Here is an 18,712-nt window from a genome sequence, read left to right as displayed (position 1 = left end):
AGGAGCGGGTTATCAACACCATGACCTTCTCCAGCCCCATGGAGAACACCCTTCCTGCCAGGACGGTCCACAGCTCCTGACAGGGCCCAGAATGTGCTGGGATGGTAGCTCAGTCTCTCACTCAGCCAAGTCCCTTGATGAGCTTCAGTCTGAGTCTCTTCCCTAGCCGACCTTGATCACTCCAGCTGTCCATGGCGTGAGCTCTCCTGTGAGGGGCTGGAGGCGAGGAACAGGACACATTGCTCACATTCCTCACTGTATTAATAAACCGGCGACTGCACTCAGCAGTCTTAGAGGAGAGACTGAACAAGGATTCGTATTTTAAAAAAACAGGTCCAATGATTGCAGGCGTCAAATTGAGGAAGGGTTGATATTGCCAAATAGCTTGGCTTAATCAGTAACTAACATTCCAAACCCAAGTGATTCCCTCAGAGAAACATTTATTAAGCATTTATCTTCCAGCAGTCCAGCTCTGACTCCAGAATGAAGGAGCATGTTTACACAGGATCTTTCATACCCCGGCGCATTTCCCATATTTCTTTACAGCGGAGGAAAAGGCTCCATGACCTATTAAAGATAAAGAAAGGTTAGCTTTATTTGTCACGCGTACACAGAAACATACAGTGAAATGCATCATTAGGATCAAATCAGTGAGGATTGTGCAGGTTGCAGTCCGCACATGGCCCCAATGTTTCTGGTGCCAACAGAGCATGCCCACAACTTCCTCACCCTACCCCACGCTCTTTTTGAACGTGGCAGGAAACTGGAGCACCCTGAGAAAAGCACAGGCTCACAGTGAGGAGGGATCTTAAAATCTCCTTTTAAAAGCGACAGCGGCTGAACCCCGATGGGGGACCGCTGGCACTGTAAAGCAACTGTGCTAATCGCCATGCCGACATGCCGACCCAAATCCATGTTTTCTCATTTCTCCACTCGCCATCCTGTGATCTATTCTCTCCGCGTGCTCATCAGCCAATGGAGTCATTTGGCGATCAGGTAGCCAAGCTGTACACAGCAAGCTCTCGCAAACAGCTAAGTGATAAATTAAAATCATAATAAATAAATAATTGTGGTCGATGCCAAGGATTGAGGCCCAAGAGTTGAACTGGAAGTCCGGGAGTCAAGGCCCATTGGTCAGAGTCGCAGGTCAGCAAATCTCTGCGAGTTCACTAGGGTAGTTGAATCCAAGTCTGCTGGAGCCCGGAGGCCAAAGAATAGACTAGATATGTGTATGGAGGAAAGGGCTGTTGTAGTTTTGTTGCTTGTTGTGATCTGCCAAGCATGGTGGTCATACTAAGTTGGCATCAGGATGTGTGGCTTTGATTGGGTTGGTTGTTAACGCAAATGACACGCTTCACGGCTGGTCTTGATGTGCATGTGATAAGTAAATCGGAATCGGAATCTGTCAACACCCTGCAAACGTTTATTGCAGGGAATTCAGTCTGCTGATTTGGTAAGGAGGACAGAGGAGACCAAAACTATTTTTTAACAAAACAAAGACAAACTCTAAAACATTCAAGTTGCATAGATACAGTACGTATCCAAGTGCGCCCGTGGGCCCTCTATCTGCAGCACCAATCTCTCCACAGCACATCTTTGCCGTGAGTCCAGCGAGCGAGAGCCCCATGCAAGCTACATTGATATGCTGGCAGTACCTCGATGTCAGAAGTCAGTACCATGGTGCCAGAAGCAGCTGATGGAAGGGCCAATACATAACAACGCGGCGGCTTTCAACCGCATGATAGTGTTAGACTCTCACACTACTACCTTCTCTGGGCTCTATCCAGTTTATACATCTTTTCTATAACAGGGGGACCAAACTGTCTGTGTGTGTGTGTGTGTGTGTGTGTGTGTGTGTGTGTGTGTGTGTGTGTGTGTGTGTGTGTGTGTGTGTGTGTGTGTGTGTGTGTGTGTGTGTGTGTGTGTGTGTGTGTGTGTGTGTGTGTGTGTGTGTGTGTGTGTTGGCGCAGGAAGAATTCCAAACTTCTAGTGACAGTCTGCAGATACTTCTGTGCAAAGATAGCCCACTAAAGATAACCCAGAGAATGGAGGAGTCTGCCAAGCCTGGGGGTCAGCAGTGTCTGGAGGAGAGGCAAACAACAATCTCTTTACCACTCCGACCTCAGCTCTAAAAATAATTGCCAGAGTTTGTTCCTCAGTTGGTGTTGCAGACACGCCCTGTAGCATCAGCTTCTCCATGCATTTAACACCCAGTATTCAGATGTCATTATAGGCATCCGTTAGTCTCTGTGAGACCATGGTGAGACCCAGGCGCAGGCCTGGGCAGGGTTGTATGGGAGACCGGCAGTTGCCCAAGCTGCAGGCCTTCCCCTCTCCATGCCTCTGATGTTGTCCAAGGGAAGGGCACTAGGACCCAAGCAGCTTGGCACCGGTGTCGTCGCAGAGCAATGTGTTGTTAAATGTCTTCCTCAAGGACACAAACACGCTGCCTCAGCTGAGGCTCAAACCAGTGACCTTCAGATCACTAGCCCGATGACTTATCCACTAGGCCACGCGCCAACAGATGTCATTATCTCCACACTGATCACACCCAACCCCTTGCTAATGAGCTAAGTCACTCCCTGTCATTCAACACCAAAGTATATTATGGAAGCATGTATGTGTCACCATATACCACCCTGAAATCCAGTTTCCTGCAGGCGTTCACAGGAAAATAAAGAGACACAATAGATTTATGAAAAACTACACATAAACCAAGACTGACAAACAACCAATGTGCAAAAGATGACCAGTTGTGCAGAGAAAAAAGACAGTACCTCAGTTGTAGACTGATGTACTGTAGAGTCTGTAGCTTGTGGAATCGTTCAGCCATTGTTTGGTCTTTCATTCCTTTAATTAAAGAACATGCGAATTCTTTGATCCAAAATCAGATTTGCTGAAATGATTTAAATCTCAGATGGTTGATTGATGACTGCAATATTATCATTAAAATCACATCCACTTCAAATCATTGCACGTCTCTTTTAAGCCAACCTTTATGTTTAGAAAAACATAAATTCCCCTGATTCACTGCCTTACACTCAAAGAACACACATTTCAACACTATGGTAGACAATGGTTTTAACCATATAGTGTTTCATCTGTTTGAATCATAAGGCCATAAGACAAAGGAGCAGAATTAAGCCATTCGGCCCATCTGGTGTTCCCCACATTCTATCATGGCCGATTTATTACCCCTCAACCCCATTCTCCTGTCTTCCCCCCATCCTTTGACACCCTTACTAATTAAGAACTTATCAACCTTCACTTCAAACATATATTCAATGATTGGCCTACACAGCTACCTACAGCAGTGAATTCCACAGATTCACCAACTTATGGCTGAAGGAATTCCTTCTGATCTCTCTTCTAAAGGGGCGACCTGTGCCCTCTGATTCTAGACTTTCCCACTTTAGGAAACAACCTCTCCACATTCAAACTATCAAGGCCTTTCAATATTCTGAACTGCAGCAAGTACAGGTCTAGACCCACTAAACACTCCTCATACACCATGGCAGAGAGCTTGTGGCAAGCAGCTCCTTACTATGAGAGAGATGGATCATTCCAGAAAGCTGGGCGCGATCGGATTTCTGAAGGACAATAGTCTGGTTTGGGGTCTGTTGGCAGGAGCTGCAGAGCGGGACCCAAGGGAAGATACTTGGAGGATCCCAACCAAAGGGGAGAACCTTTTATAAGAAGTGCTTTGTGTGGACAAATAGTTCAAAGGAGGAAGTGCCAGTACTCCTGAGTTAGCCAGTTCGTTCGAGATGGTCTTTGAGGGAAGTTCAAACTGTGACTGATGTCCTTCATGCAGAATGTGAGTTCAGCGTGTGAGTAAAGCAACACACCTGACTACTCCAGAAACGAGCTCCAATGTTTATGTGCACATTGGACTGCTTTAACTGTAATGGGCCCTTTTATTTTTCTTTTCATTCTCCATAACTGCTTGTTAAAGTTGAAAATGTAATATTGTAAAAATGTCTTTGTCATTTTTTGCTGGTGTATGATCTGTCATTTCCTGGCAAATAATAACTGTGTATTCATACAGCATATATTTATACAGCATTAACTATGATCAATGTTCCTCAATCAGAACATCCTAACTTTACTGTTTGGTTGAACTCCAAATCATACTGACCCTTGACATGTATTGCTTATGACATGTGGCCTTCTCACTGCTGAGTCACATGGCTGTTAGCAAAGTTAGCTAATGAGCCAAGTTTGGATACGAGCCCAGTGAGAGGATTACACTAGAAACTGAGGTCATGGGTTACGGGTGAAAGGTGAAATGTTTAAGGGGAACATGAGGGGGAACTTCTTCACCCAGAGAGTGTGGAATGAGCTGCCAGCAGAAGTGGTGAATGTGGGTTCAATGTCAACATTTAACAGAAATTTGTGGAAGGACATGGCTGGGAAGCGTATGGAGGGCTATAGTCCAGGAACAGGTTGATGGGACTAGGCAGAATAACAGTTCAGCAGACTAGATGGGCTGAAGGGCCTGTGATCAGAAACTGAATAAAATTTGCATAAATAAATAAATATTCGCATGTATTTATATTGTAAACAGTATTATAAAAAGTGGTTTAAAGGTCTACAGTGCAAGTTACAAGTTAGGACACAATAGGGTCTTTTAAGAGAATCTTAGATAGGTACATGGAGCTCAGAAAATTAAAGGGCTATGCAGTAGGGAAATTCCAGGCAGTTTTTAGAGTACCGTAGATTCCGGATTTTAAGCCGCTACTTTTTTCCCACATTTTGAACAGCTTTGAACTCTGCGGCCTTTAATACGGTGCGGCTAATACATGATTTTTTTCATGCCGCCAAAAACATTTTGCCTCGTAACAGTAGACCAATAAAATTGATGAGTAGTTCACAGAGGTCCAATGAAATTGTACGATAAATCAAGCGCACTTTCACAATTAAATTATTGTAAATCAGTCATTTGTACTCACCCTCATCAACATGGAAAACACTCGAAGAAAAGCATTGTGCTGCCTTTATGGCAGTTATTTAGTTTATAATATTTTCGCTTAGTAATTCATTTTCTAGTTAAAGTTAGAAGAGTTTTAACTATATTTGTTTTCTGTACTACATCGCGGGATGCTATGACGTCACACCCGGTTTCGCCGCGTCTTGTGGGAAAAATGCCAGTTTGCGATAAACGGAAAGGAGGGGGCTTTAGACCCGAGTGAAACGCTGCTTTTAAATGCCGTTTGCGATAAACAGGACGGGGGGGGAGCGGCGGACCGGCTTTGGATCTGAGCGAACGCTGCTTTTAAGTTAAAGGCGATCAATAACTTTTCCTGGTAGGCTGCAGTATATATATTTTTTACCAGTCGTTAGGAGATATTGGAATGTTGTTCAGTAAAAAAAGTATACGCAACGTATATTTAAAAGTAGCCGCGTTACAGGCATGGTTCGAAAAAAAGCATTTGCAATATGTATTTGTTTATGTTACCATATGGATTTAATTAAAAGTTAAAAAATCCTCACGTGTAATATCTTTCTGTGTAAATATCTCATATTACAACGTGGGACACCTGTGGCCGAAAATCCGGTGCGGCCTAAAATCCGGTGCGGCCTGTACAAGTAAAAAATTGATTTTATTTCTAAAATTAGAGCCAACGGCTTTTAATCAGGTGCGCTCTGTAGTCCGGAATCTACGGTAGGTTACATGCTCGACACAATATTGTGGGCCTAAGGGCCTGTAATCTGTAGGTTTCGATGTTTCTGTGCTCCATAATGTCATATACCCGAGAATATAACAAACAGTGAAAAACTTACTCGCAAGAGCATCACATGCACGTAACATCATATAAGCAGCTTTCACATGCTAAACGTCAATTAATGATAAATTATACACAACTTTTACAAGAAAGAATGCAAATTGAAGGAAAAAAGGTCAATTACCATGCAAAGTGATCAAAGTGTTGCTAAAGCTGTAGGGGTTAGGGTTGTGCCAGTTGGCTGGAGAACTGAACAGGTGAGGAGAGGTAGGTGTTCTTGAACCTGGTGGAGTGGGGCTTGGAGCTTCCATATCTCCTGCCCAACCGTAGCTGCAAGAAAAGGGCATTGCCCGGATGGTGGGTGCCTTGATGATGGATGCTCCTTTCGCGAGGCGGTGCCTCCTGCAGATATTACTGCTGATAGGGAGGGCTATGCCTGTGAAGTATTGGGCTGAGTTTACTACTCTCTGCAATTTCTTACAATAGAATTATCACACCGGACCATAAAGCAATCAGTCAGGGTACTTTTACCTCTTATGCACTTCATCCCTGCATACAGAGGCTCCTGTATATATCCTCTGTATGTGCCCCCTGTACATTTCCTGTAAGTATGCTCTGATTATTTCTCCTGCACATGTCCCTATACTTGTCTCTTTGCAATTTGTTCAATATTGAATGTTGAAATTTGGAATCAGAATCAGGTGTGTTGTCACTGTCACTAGTTGTGAAATTTGCTGTTCAATGGCAGCAGTGAAGTGCAGGCACAACAAATTGTGAGCGTTACAATATAAAATAGTGAAAAAGATGAATATTGAGAGGACGTTGTTCCTGGGATCGTGGACCATTCAGAAATCTGATGGTGGAAGGGGACCTGTTCCTGAAACGTTGAGTGTGGACATTCAGGCTCCTGTGCCTCCTCTCTGATGGGAGTTATGGGCGTGTTCTGGGAGGTGGGGGTCCTTGATGATTGACGCCACCTTCTAGAGGCACCGCCTCTTGATGATGAGCTCAATGGTTTGGAGGCTTGTGTCTGGCCAGTTCTACAACTTTCTGAAGCCTCTTATGGTCCTGCCTCCATACCAGATGGTGAAGCAACCAGTTAGAATGCTCTCCGCAGTACATCTCTGGAAATTTTCTAGATTCTTTGGTGATATACTAAATCTCCTCAAGCTCCTAATGGAATACAGCCCTCATGACAATTGCATCAATATGTTGGGCCCAGGATAGATTGTCTGAGATACTGAGGCCAGGTATTTGAAACTGTTCATCCTCAGTGTTGACCCTTCAATGCGGACTGCTGTGTGTTCTCCAGACTTCGCCCTCCTGAACTCTACCATCAGTTCCTTGGTCTCACTGCTGTTGCAACACCACCCAACCATTTGATCTATCTCACTCCTAAATAGCCTCCTTGTTGCCGTCTGAGACACTGCCAATAGCAGCGATGTCATTGGGTGAATTTACTGATGGTGTCTGAGGTGTGCCTCGTCACGGTTATAAGTGTAGAGAGTCTAGAGCAGTGGGCGAAGCACGCATCCTTGAGATACCTCTATGTTGATTGCCAGCAAGGAGGAGCTACTATCACTGGTCTGTACAATCTGTGCTCTCCCGGTGAGAAAATCAAGGGTCCAGTTGCAGCGGTCCAGGTTCTGAAGCTTGTTGATTAGTACTGTTGGTGTTGAATGGTGAGCTCCTAATGTAAAGCTTTTCCCTGCTGCTGGTGATAGTCACCTCAGCACATGTCATTCTGCTTCATCCGGTGCAGACAAAACATTTGACACTTTCTCCAGTTGATGCTTGAGTAGCTGCCCAGGAATTTGTTGTGACTGAGACAACCCATGCAGGTAGATCAATCAGCCATTATTATGAAGACTTCAGCTGTTTCCTGCTAAGGACCACCTTAAATTCAAAACTTAAGCATCAGTATCTCGTTAAAGGTGTAATCGCTCGATCTATCAAGACCACTGGGACTGTTAGACATAAAAAAAACAGCCTATCTATTTTCCTTTCTCCCGTCCTGGTAGTCGATGATAATGGAGCTGCTGATTAATCACAGCAATCAATCTCCATTGATTGGTCTACAGCTCACACAGACTGAGGAAATCCCTGTGTTGGCAGGTTTCTAACCATATCTCTTTAGTTCCTCCTCCACTTATCATGTGCCTTTCCTCAACTTTTTTTCAAATGCTCTATCCCAAAATTTTATCTTCTGGAAGTGTTCTGAGTTAATCAATACCACCTGCTTCCATCCGAGTGTCAGTTCCACGAACTGGTCTCTCACACACTGAGATGCTCTCTTGAATTCCCCCCTTTGAGACAGGCCCAGTTCCCTGGTACCAGTCTCCCTCAGAATCAGAACGATGTTAGACCATTCCTCAGACTTTACTAATTACACAACAGTGTCTCCATTTGGAACCACTTTTTCTTTTTATTCTTCAGGTTAAAACACAAAACTGCAGACAACATTCTTATTCTAGTTTCTGCCCCTTTCTTTTCTTTTGTAATTTATTTTTTTGTCAAAGTTCATCAAACAAACATTTCCATAAGATATATTTCAGACATTGTACATATACATCACATAATCATATATATCACAAAATCTCCACAAAGTATTTATCTGGGGTATACACTTATAGAAAAGAGTGGAAAGAAAAAACAAGTAAAAGGAAAAAACTATGTACAAGTAGGGAGTGATCTTTTTTTTTACAACATATTCATTGATTTGTGAGAATAAAATCAGGCCTATGAGGCATTATGTAGTTAAACCATTTTTCCCAGTATGAATCAAATTGTTCCAGCTTATGATTAACAGATGCTGTTATCTTCTCCATTTTGTAAATGTCCATTGTAATTTCCATCCATGCATTTAAAGTTGGGCTCTCCTGTGATAACCATTTCCTAGTAAGAGTCTTTTTACCAGCCACCAACAGTATATTCATTAAATATTTATCTCTTTTCAACCATTCTTGAGGTATATATCCAAAATATATGGCCTTACTCTCCAAGGGTATTTCACATTTAAAGATGTCTTATAGGGCATTGTGTATCCCCCTCCAATAGTTTTTAATAACAGGGCAGTCCCAAAAAATATGATAATGACTTGCATTTTGATTTCCACAATTTCTCCAGCAAACAGGGAGGTTACTATCATAATGGGATTTCTGAGAGGGTGTAATAAAATATCTTATCAAGTTTTTCCATCCAAACTCCCTCCATTTCTGTGAACTGGTACACTTCCATTGATACCTCCATGTTGTTGTCCATTCTTCCTCAGATATAATTATCCTTCCTTCCTTCTCCCATTTTGTTTTAATGTATGAAGTCAAATGTGTTTTAAGATTTGACAACCCCTTATACATGCTTGAAATGATTCTGCTACCATTATCTGAATTATATGCTTTTCTAAAGAGCTCAATCAAGCATGTATTTGCCTTGGTTACATTTTTAAGCGTCTTATTAACATATTGTCGCATCTGTAAATACCGATAAAAATCTTGTTTTTCTAACAAGTGTTTCTCTTTAAGCATTTCAAAACTGAACAGTGTTCCTTCTTTCATTATGTTGCAAAGAACTGTTATTCCTTCAGCTGTCCAGTCCTTAAATCTAGCATCCAATTTATTTGGTGTAAAATCAGAGTCATATGCACACCATTTAAGAATTGCAATATCTCCCTTGAGATTATATTCTTTTATAGTAGTTTTCCATATTTTAAGAGCCAATTTCACCCATGGGTTATCAATAGTATTTATGTACCTTTGCAGGTTTTATCAGCCAAAATTGCTTGTATGGGGATGGGAAGTACCCGCTCCTCAATGTTTTTCCAATGAGCGTCATATGATGGGTTGCACCAACATATCACAGCTCTCAACTGTGCTGCAAGATAATAATCTCTAAGAGAAGGCAAGTCCCATACCCCCTTTTCCTTTGCTAATTGCAAAGTTTCGAGACGGACTCTAGGCCTTTTACCCTGCCAAATATACCTTGATAACATCTTGTTCCATTCATTGAATTGATTTTGATTCATCTCTATTGGTAGGGTCTGAAAGAGATATAACAGTCTGGGCAGTATATTCATTTTAATAGACTCAATCCTTGAACTGAGACTGAAACAAGGAATCAGGTTCCATCTTGCCACATCTTCCTTAATTTTTTTATATAAAGGCTGATAATTACATTCTGATAATTTTGCCAAATCTTTTGGCATAATGATGCCCAAATATTTGAAAGACTCTGTGTGCCATGCCCAGGGATACTGACTTTCAATTTCTCTTGGTGGACTATAGTAATATGAAAGTAATTGGGTTTTATCTATGTTGATCTTGTATCCTGATAATTGACCATATTGTTCAAAGGATTGCATCAATTTAGGTAAAGAGTATGTTGGTTGCCCGAGATAGATCAAAATGTCATCCGTATAACAAGCCAATTTATGCTCTGTCCCTTTAATAGTAATTCCCCTGATATCTTCATTTTGTCTGATGTATTGAGCTAATGGTTCCAGATATAATGTGAAGAGTAGTGGTGACCATGCACAACCCTGTCTCGTGCCCCTTTCTAGGGTAAGACTATTTGATAAATATCCATTGATTTTAATCCTAGCAGTAGGATTGTCATATAGTGTCTGTATAGTTTTAATAATTGTGTCTTGGAAACCAAATCTATGTAAAACTCTGTAAAGAAAATTCCAATTAACCAAATCAAATGCTTTTTCAGCGTCCACGCTTATCACTATTGCTTCGATTTTTTTTTTGTATGTGATCCATAATGTGAAGTGTCCTTCATATATTGTCTTGAGTCTGGCGTTGTCATATAAAACCTGTCTGATCATTACGTATCAGTATGGGTAGAAACTCCTCTAATCGTTTGGCCATGATGGAGGTAAATAATCTATAATCTACATTAAGAACGGATATTGGTCTAAGTGACCCACATTCCATTTTATCCTTGCCTTCTTTCGGTGTAGCTGAGATTATCGCTTCCTTCCAACTGGGTGGCATTTGTGCCTTTTTTAGAGCCCAGTTCAGTGTGAGGAGTAAAACAGGAATTAACTCATTTTTAAATTCTTTGTACCACTCTGCCGCATACCCATCTGATCCTGGTGACTTGCTTAATTTAAGCCTACTAATTGCAGCTTTTAATTCAACTTCAGTTATGTCAGCAATCATCGTTCTATTTTGTTCTTTGCTTAAAGTGGGTAACTCTAGAGAATTCAAGAAGGTGTCAATTTGGGTTATGCTTCCCCCTGAAACTTCGGAATATAGAGTTTTGTAAAACACTTCAAAAGCTTCTTGAATTTCACTTAGCTTATTTTTTTTTATCATTTTTGTTCTTGGGTCCCTAATTCTGTGAATTGTATTTTCTGTTTTTTTTTTCAGTTTCCACACCAGTATTTTCCTAGATTTTGATCCACTTTCATAATGTTTCTGTTTCAGGAACATTAAATTTTTCCTGATTTCTTGCATAGCCAAAACTATTAATTTCATTCCTAATTCTTTTAATTTCCCCTCATGTATCCTGTGCCAAATTCAATTTGTTTTTTCTCTAGTTCCTTCAGCCTATTTTGTAATTCCTCTAATGTTTTATTCCTTATTTTTTCTTATATGAAGATATCGCTATAATTTTCCCTCTTAAGACCGCCTTCAGAGTATCCCATAAAATGGGAGGTGAAACCTCTCCACTATCATTAAATTCTAAGTAGAGACCAATTTCTCTTTTAATTTGTTCCTTAAAGTACGGATCATTGAGTAGACTTGAATTTAGTTTCCAAATAGTATTCTTTGGTTGTAGGTCAAAATCAACAGATAAATATATAGGTGCATGGTCACTTACATCTATTGTCCCAATTCCACAGGTGTTTATTTTGTCTTTGTCTTTTCCAAATTTTATGAAATAGTCTATTCTTGTACAAACGTTTGTATATACAGAATGGGGAGCAGAATAATGAGTGTAATCCCTTCTGTCAGGGAAAAGGTCCCTCCATATATCAATTACACCAATATCCTCAAAAAGTGTATTAAGTTTCTTATGTAAAGATTTTGTTTCATAGGTTTTTCTATTGGAAGAGTCTAAGTTGGGGTGTAATTGTAAATTTAAGTCTCCCCCACATATCAGGAGACCTTCTGTTTCCGTTACCATAATATCAGTAATTTTCTGAAAGAAACCAATATCACTTCCCGGGGGTGCGTATATATTCAATAGACTAACTGAATTGCCGTCTATATTCCCCCTTACCATAATATATCTGCCTTCTTTATCTCCCATTTTGAATATTTTCTCAAAATTTAGCTTACTTGAGATAAGAATAGCAACTCCTCTCCTATGTCCTGATTTATATGAGGAGAAAAACAGATTAGTGAAGCCCATTCTCTTTAGTTTTTTATGCTCATCATCACTTAAATGAGTTTCCTGTAAATATACTACATGGGCTTGTTCTTTTTTCATTTTGGATAAAATTCTCTAACATTTGATTGGATTTAATAGCCCATTTACATTAAAAGAAATTAATTTTATCTTGTCCTTAGCCATCTGTATTTATCTGTCAATGTATCACTGAGATTAGAATAAAACTTAATTGATCTACTCGCTGAACAAATAAGAACCAAGAAACTCAAATAATAACAAAAATGGCAACGAACGTGTGACTCCAAGGCTGAGGTCTCTAGTAAATGACCCTGCATTGAGCTAGAGGAAATGTCTAGCTGTGGGGGATAACCCCTCTTACTTGTGAGTTGAGGGCCCCCATTACAGTATTCATAAAAGTCAGTGAACAAATCCATTACACAGAAAAGGTTTCCCTGTGTACTCCCCCTATCTATACATGCACACACACACACAAATATATATATATATATATATACACATACACATACACACACATATATATACACACACATTACACACGTACACATATATGCACACATATATATGTACATTCTCATTTTGGTGGGGAAAAAGGAGTAAGTGAGCGAATAAAGAATAACAACTAAGTAATATAAAATCCACATTATAATAAGTATTTCTCGAGATAGGTATTATCACCATGTACTTTTGCTTCTGTTTAGCTTCTCAACATTTTTTAAATTAGCCAAACTTTATGGCTCTTCTGAAGGGGGTGAGGACTGTCTTTGGGAAACTCCCGGTCTCTTCCTGATATGTTTCTCTCGGCCTCCTCCCATCTCCTGCCTTCTCGTTTCTCGCACTATTTCCCAAGCAGAGTGAGACAATTCCTCAGCCAGGCTTTCCTTCGTTTTGATCACGCTAACGGACAACCCTCTGGCCTTCATGTCAGTAGTTGCCTCTTCCACTGTTTGGTACAACTGCGTCCCGTTGTCATAAAACACTCGAAGTTTAGCAGGGTACGGAGTTTGAAATCTAATCTTATTTTGCTTTAATACTCGCTTTACTTCGGAGTATTCTTTGCGTTTCTGGAGGACCGCGAGGGGGGTCATCTTGGTCGAAATATATTAATTTATCCTCTAAAAACACTCTCTTCTTACCCCAGGCCCTTCGTAGAATCTCCGCCTTGGTGCTGTACTGAAGGAATTTAATTATTATTGAGCGTGGCTTTCTATCCTGGGTAGGTTTTGGGACTAACACGCGGTGGGCTCTTTCGACTTCCAGCTTCATAGCCAGGAGAAGATCCAACGCGTCCTGCAGTAACTTCCCGACAAACTCCATCATAGACTCCGCTCCTTCGGGAACATTGTAGATTCTGATATTTTTCTGCCGTGATCTTCCCTCCAGGTCAAGCAGTTTACCTTCTAGGTGATTTAATATTTTTATTGTCTTGCTCAGTATCCATTCCACGTTTTGAATGCAATCTTCCACCTTCTCAATGCGAGTCTCTGCCACTGCTATTTTTTGATTAACGCTGGCGAGCTCTGCCTTAATATCATGGAGCTGCTGCTTTATATCTTTCTGGACCTCCATTATTTCTTTCAGGATTTCGAAGACATTCGCCACGTCGACTGAACAAGGCCCAGCAGCCGCCTCGCTAGCACACGGTCGGGTCGAAGAGCCGCTCGCTGCACTCCTCTCAGACGCAGGCTCCGCAGTGTCGCTTTTTTTATTTCCATTTCTTCTCCCCATTCTTGCCCCTCTTTTCAGTTCAAATATTTTTTGGAAAATATTATATTTGACCGGTTAATGGGGCTTAATATGTGTTTTTCCGGAGGAGCTGATGACTTAAGCTGCCATTCTCGACAATGACGTCACCGGAAACCTGCCCCTTTCTTTTCAAGTCCTGGGAACAGGTCTCAGCCTGAAGTGTCAACTGCTTATTCCTCTCCGCAGATGCTGGCCGACTTCCTGAATTCCTCCAGCATTTTGTGCATGTTGATCTTTGTGCTTGAATTAATAGAATCATTCTTCAATCAATACAGTACCGGTAACAGGCATAAAGGAAAGGAGTGTGATAAATGAGTTACCTGGAACATAGTACATTAGCCACCACTGAGAACATCCACATGAAACATTGTCTCAGGAAAGCAGCATCCATCATCAGGGACGCCCAACACCCGGGGCATGCTCCCTTCCTGCTTTTGCCATCAGGAACCTCAGGTCTCACAGCACCAGATTCAGGAACAGTTATTACCCCTCAACCATCAGAATCTTGAACCAAAGGGGATAACTTCACGCAATTTCACTTGCTCCATCACTGAAATGTTCCTACAACCTATGACTCACTTTCAAGGACTCTTCATCTCATGTTTGTGATAATTTATTGCTTGTTTATTATTATTTCTTCCTTTTTGTATTGGTACAGTTTGTTGTCTTTTGCACACTGGCTGAATGCCCAAGTTGGTACAGCCTTTCATTGATTCTATTATGGATTTATTGAGTATGCCCACAAGAAAATTAATCTCAGGGTTGTATGTGGTGACATATTAGGGGTGATTGATAAGTTTGTGGCCTAAGGTAGAAGGAGTCAATTTTAGAAAACCTTGCACATTTATTTTTCGACATAGTCCCCTCCTACATTTACACACTTAGTCCAGCGGTCGTGGAGCATACGGATCCCTTCTTTGTAGAAGTGGTCCACAGCAAGGGCGATTGTGGCCTAAGGTAGAAGGAGATGAATTATTAACTTCAAACTTTCTGCATTATCACTCAAAGAATTTACCTGTATGTCCATGTAACAAGAGCTGTATAATTCATCTCCTTTTATCTGGCCACAAACTTCTCAATCACCCCTGCTGTGGACACTTTCTGGAGGTCCAAGATCCATATGCTCCACGATCGCTGGACTAAGTGTGTAAATGTAGGAGGGGACTATGTTGAAAAAAAAAGTGCTAGGTTTTCTAAAATTGACTCCTCCTACCTTAGGCCACAAAATTATCAGCCACTCCTCGTATATGTATTTTGATAATAAATTTACTTTGAAGTTTAGTATAATGTAGAAATCACTTGCAGGGACCCATTCACAGCTGTGATGACAGACCTAGATGAGGACATTTAGGACACAAGTGCTAGAGCAACGAGAGACGATATAGATACTGAAATAAAGTCAGGGTTCTAAACTAGATGCTAAACAAGAATCCAAACTTGACCTGATGATTGAGCACCGAACTTCAGATCAGGTGTGCTTTAAATATTAAAATCATAGTGCCAAAACATGGCCGCCAGTTAGTGGGATGGGCCTGAATCTTTAAAGGGGCAGCACCAGCTATCCATATTCCAGAGAGTTAGAGCTTTTAAACCCTGGAGGCTGGCACGGTCAGGTCCATGTTGTGACAGGACCCACCCTTCCCTCCCCATGGCCGACTGCTGACGGCCCTGGTTGCTTGGAGAGATGATGTGGTAGTCATGGACGTGAACCGGATCCAAGATGTCCCATTCAGGAGCTCAGCACCATTCCTCGGGTCTGAATCCTTCCCAGTCAACAAGGAACTGCTGAACATCCTGAACAGTTTGTAAATCCAGAATTATTTTAACAGCTAAGACATGTTCCTCATCGACAAACCTTGGTGGCGGCAGGACTGATGGTGGTGGGGCTAAAGGACTGGTGTTTATGGGTTTTAATTTGGGAACATGGAAGGTGGGATTGATCTTGAGGGTCTTGGGGAACTGCAAGGTGTAAGCCACGTACACAACACTGGAAGAACTCAGCAGGCCAGGCAGCATCAGTGAGAAAAGAGTAGCCAACGTTTCGGGCCAAGACCCTTCATCAGGAATGGGAGGGGGTAGAGAGGGCCGAAGCCCAGTAATAGAGATAGGGGAGGGAGTAGGGCCTAGAGGCGCCAGGTGGAAAACCAATCAGAGGAAAGATAAAGGGGGGAGAGGGAGGGGATAAGCATGAAAGAACTGTAGAGATAAAGAAGCAGAAAGTTGAAAGGGGAGAGAGGCAGAGAGGGACCTGGGATAGGGGAAGGGGGAGGGGGAGGGAATTACTGGAAATTGGAGAATTCAATGTTCATACCACCAGGCTGGAGGCTACCCAGACGGTAGATGAGGTGTTGCTCCTCCAACCTGAGTTTGGCCTCATCATGGCAGTAGAGGAGGCCATGTATGGACATAGATGGGAATGAGAGGCAGAGTTGAAGTGGGTGGCAACTGGGAGGTCCTGTCTATTGTGACGAACGTAGGTGCTCGACGAAGCGGTCCCCCAATCTGCGTTGGGCTCGCCGATGTAGAGGAGGCCGCACCAGGAGCACCAAATGCAATAGACAACTTCAGCAGACTTGCAGGTGAAGTGTTGCCTCACCTGGAAGGACTGTCTGGGGCCCGGAATGGTGGTAAGGGGGGAGGTGTGGAGACAGGTGTAGCATTTGTGCTTGCAGGGATGAGTGCCAGGTGGGAGTTCTGTGGGGAGGGACGTGTGGACCAGGTAGTCGCAGAGGGAACGATCCCTGCGAAAAGCTGAGAGGGGCAGGGAGGGAAAGATGTGTTTGGTGGTGGGGTCCTGTTGAAGGTGGCGGAAGTTGCGGAGGATAATGTGTTGGATCCAGAGGCAGGTGGGGTGATAGGTGAGGACAAGGAGAACCCTGTCCCTGTTGCGGTGACGGGAGGATGGGTTAAGGGCTGAAGTGCGGTAAGTGGAGGAGATGCGGGTGAGGGCATCTTTGATGACGCCAGAAGGGAAACCACGATCCTGAAAGAAAGAGGACATTTGAGAAGTCCTGGAAAGGAAAGCCTCATCCTGGGAGCAGATGCGGCGGAGACGGAGGAACTGGGAATAGGGAATGGTATTTTTGCATTGGGCAGGGTGGGAAGAGGTATAGTCAAGATAGTTATGGGAGTCAGTGGGTTTGTAGAAGATGTCAGTGGATAGTCTGTCTCCAGAGATGGAGACCTAGAGATCAAGAAAGGAGACAGAAGTGTCTGAGATGGACCAAGTGAATTTAAGGGCTGGGTGAAAGTTAGAAGCAAAATTAATGAAATTGATGAGCTCAGCATGGGTGCAGGAAGCAGCACCAATGTAGCGGAGGAAAAGTTGGGGAGTGGTGCCAGTATAGATTTGGAACATAGACTGTTCCACATAGCCCACAAAGAGGCAGGCATAGCTGGGGCCCATGCGAGTGCCCATGGCTACGCCCTTGATCTGGAGAAAGTGGAAAGAACCAAAGGAGAAGTTATTGAGAGTTAGAACAAGCTCTGCCAACCGGAGGAGTGTGGTGGTGCTGGGGAACTGGTGGGGTCTGTTACCCAAAAAAGTAGCGGATGGCTTTGAGGCCTTCTTGATGGGGGAGTAAGCCACAGTGTTTACTTTCTTGAGAACTTCGAATGGTCCAATGAACTTGGGCACCATCTTCCTAGATTCCACCTGGAGGGGTAAATCCTGAGTAGACAGCCAGACCTGTTGCCCAGGCTGCAAAGCTGGTCCCTGTCTTCTCTTTATTTCAGACTTCCAGGAAGAGGTCAAAAAGATCTCTCATGCCCTGGTCCAGCATTGGATGAGATCTTTGGCTGCAAGAACCCCAACCTCGGCCTCCTGAACAGAGAAGAGTGGCAGAGAATAGCCAAATTGGCATTAGAACAGGGACATCTTGTACGCAGAATGGGCACTTCCACCTTAGCTCAGGGTAAAATGGTAGTTGGCTGCTCCTCTCTTTTGGGTTTGTCGAACTGATGAGACAAGGCATCCGCTTTCTGAATTTTTGACCCTGGTCAGGATGAAATTGAATCAGTTAAAGAAAAGAGACCACCAGGCCTGCCTGGAATCTGGTCTTTTGGTCTCCTGAATATGAGCCAGATTCTTGCGGTCTGGCCATACAATAACAGGGTTCTTGGCCCCCTCAAGCCAGTGACGCCATTCCTCCAAAGCCAACTTGACTGCGAGCAGCTCTCGGTTTCTGATGTTGTTCACCTCTGCCAGAGATAGCTACCTGGAGAAGAACGCTCATCGGAGCAGTTTATTGTCCAAAGGTGTCTGTTGAGACAACATCCGGGGCGTCCAACTCCACAGTGAAGGGAAGGTCCTGGTTAGGTGAGACCAAAATGGGGAGCTGTTGAAAACTGCTGTTTGAGCTCTGCAAAAGCAGCCTCCACTTGGGTAGTCCAAACAAAAGGATCTGTGGATCTCTTAGTTCCTGCTGTCAGTGGAGCTGCCACTAAGCTAAAGTTCCTGACGAACTTTCTGTAAAAGTTGGCAAATCCCAGGAATCATAGGACTTGCTTCATATAGGATGGCTGTGGCCAATCTCTGACTGCTTGAGTCTTAGTAGAGTCCATCTTGAGATTGCCATTGGAGATGATAAAACCCAAAAGTGAAATGGTGGTTAAATGAAATTCAGATTCTCCAGCTTGACATGATTTCCATGATCTAGAAGCCTCTAAGATATCTCTGATGTGAGCTATGTGCTCCTCCATGGACTTTGAGAAGATCAGGAGATCATCCAAGTAGACAAAGGCATACTTATGAAGACCATCCCAGAGCACATCACTTATAAAGGCCTAGGAACATGCTGGTGCTTTCACAAGGCCAAAGGCCATGACCAGGTACTAGGGACAACTTCTGAAGCTCCTTCAGTAGTGAGGGTGATTCAGCAGAC

General features: G+C 42.8%; 1 long non-coding RNA gene across 1 annotated transcript in view; it reads right to left on the bottom strand.

Annotated features, from left to right (window-relative positions):
* Positions 1 to 464: 464 nt before the first annotated feature.
* Positions 465 to 18,712, bottom strand: part of LOC140742122 (uncharacterized) — a 28,914-nt gene continuing 10,666 nt past the window's right edge. Inside the window, exons 2-3 of the long non-coding RNA XR_012102226.1 lie at positions 2,778 to 2,850; positions 465 to 567 (exon numbers count right to left, since the gene is read on the bottom strand). This is a non-coding gene — a long non-coding RNA (uncharacterized lncRNA). The remainder of the gene's footprint in view (positions 568 to 2,777; positions 2,851 to 18,712) is intronic.

The sequence above is a fragment of the Hemitrygon akajei genome, chromosome 19, assembly GCF_048418815.1.
Source record: "Hemitrygon akajei chromosome 19, sHemAka1.3, whole genome shotgun sequence".
Classification (NCBI taxonomy): Eukaryota; Metazoa; Chordata; class Chondrichthyes; order Myliobatiformes; family Dasyatidae; genus Hemitrygon; species Hemitrygon akajei.
This window is presented reverse-complemented; position numbering and strand designations above follow the sequence as displayed.